This window comes from Myotis lucifugus, unplaced genomic scaffold, assembly GCF_000147115.1.
Source record: "Myotis lucifugus unplaced genomic scaffold, Myoluc2.0 scaffold_119, whole genome shotgun sequence".
Classification (NCBI taxonomy): domain Eukaryota; kingdom Metazoa; phylum Chordata; class Mammalia; order Chiroptera; family Vespertilionidae; genus Myotis; species Myotis lucifugus.
In genome coordinates this window covers 3,847,274-3,849,108 of record NW_005871167.1, presented here as the reverse complement: position 1 = coordinate 3,849,108, position 1,835 = coordinate 3,847,274, and positions in this window count along the sequence as shown.

The window sequence follows — 1,835 nt, the reverse complement described above, 5'->3', positions numbered from 1 at the left end:
AGGGCAGTTAGGGGGACCAGCCAGCAGGGAGGGGCAGTTGGGGGCAACCAGCCCTCGCAAGGGATGGCAGTTAGGGTTGCCCACGCCAGCAGGGGAGGGCAGTTGGGGGCACCACGCCCTCGGGGAGGGCAGTTAGGGACAATTGGGCACGCAGGAGAGCAGTTAGTCATCAATCAGGCTTGCAGGGGAGTGGTTAGGGGGTGATCAGGCTGGCAGGCAGAAGCAGTTAGGGGCAATCAGGCAGGCAGGCAGGCGAGCATTTGGGAGCCAGCAGTCCTGGATTGTGAGAGGGAGGTCCACCTGCCCATTTACCCCCGATCCTAAACAGGCAGTCGGACATCCCTCAAGGGGTCCGAGATTGTAGAGGGTGCAGGCTGGGATGAGGAACACACACACACACACACACACACACACACGTGCACAAATTTCATGCACCGGGCCTCTACTATATATATATATATATATATATATATATATATATATATATATATATATATATAATAGAACCTCCAAATGTTGTTTTGAGAATTAGCAATAATATAAAAAATCTCAAACACTTAACAGTTGACTGAAAACTATCTGCCTTAGTCAATTTAGAATCCCTCCATTACATATATTTCCTCCAGACTTCTATAATTCTCATCATATTCTTTGAAAATGCAAATATTTTCATTGGGCTGAAATTATTTTTGATCCATTATTTTTATATCTGAGTTTTAAAGTTTTCTAAAGTTTTCAGTTAACACTCTTTGAAATATGCCATACATACAAAAAGAAAAAACTCAAATTCTACAGTTTGAAGATTTTTCATACAGACCTCTCAAATGCGCAGTATGGTTTCGGCAGCCTTTTGAGACCACCAAGTGTTCTGCTGGTTCGCTGGTAGCCCACTTCCCAGGCAAAGCACTTTCCCTGTATCTTAGTTTTGAGTATCTATTGCTGTGTAATATATCACCCCAAATTTTAGTGAATAAAACAATTTTCTATCTCTCATAGTTCCAGGAGCGGACAGGGCAGCTGAGTTGTTCTCACCTGAGTCTTTCATTTAGTTGCAACAGTGGTGACTGTATTTGGAATCATGTCAAGGCTCCACTGAGCTGATGTTAAAGATGGTTTTTTTAGTCACAGGTCACCACAGCTGAAGTGGCTACAGAAGATGGGGGCTGACCAAGTAGCTCTCTCTACCAGCTTCTCGGCAAACTAACTTGGCATTGCAGGCAATATCAGGGTATTTGAACTTCTCACATGACTCCTGGATTCCTCCAGATCATATGTTCCAAAAGAAGAAAATGGAAGCTATAAAACTTCAATTACCTAATCTCTGAGGTCACACAACTTCACTTCCACCACATTCTAATGGTCAAAACCAAGTCATAGAGCCAGTCAAGATTAAAGGGGAGATGAAAGAAAATACATCTTCTGAATGGGAAAATTAACAAAGCATTTGCCATTATCTTTAGTCCACTACAGTCATGAATCTGAAAAAGCCCTCAAGCACAAAGCAGATAGTTACAGTAAGTTCATCTTTCCATAGTTCTACACTTCAAAATCTCAGCTCCTCTATTCCTCATTATTTTACCACAATCTGGTGTCTTTAAGCCAATGATTTTTGTGTTTGACTTAACTTTGCAAGTCAAGTTGTATTTGGAACAATTACTCAAAAAAGGAAGTCTATCAATTATCATTAAAGACTATTTGGTTATATTTTTATGTTAACAAGTTTTGCATGTGTTTTAATAAGTTTATATTTAAAGGGGCAAGAAATATTATTATATTACTAGATGCCCGGTGCACAAAAATTTGTGCACTTGGGGGTAGGGGGTCCCTCAGCCCGG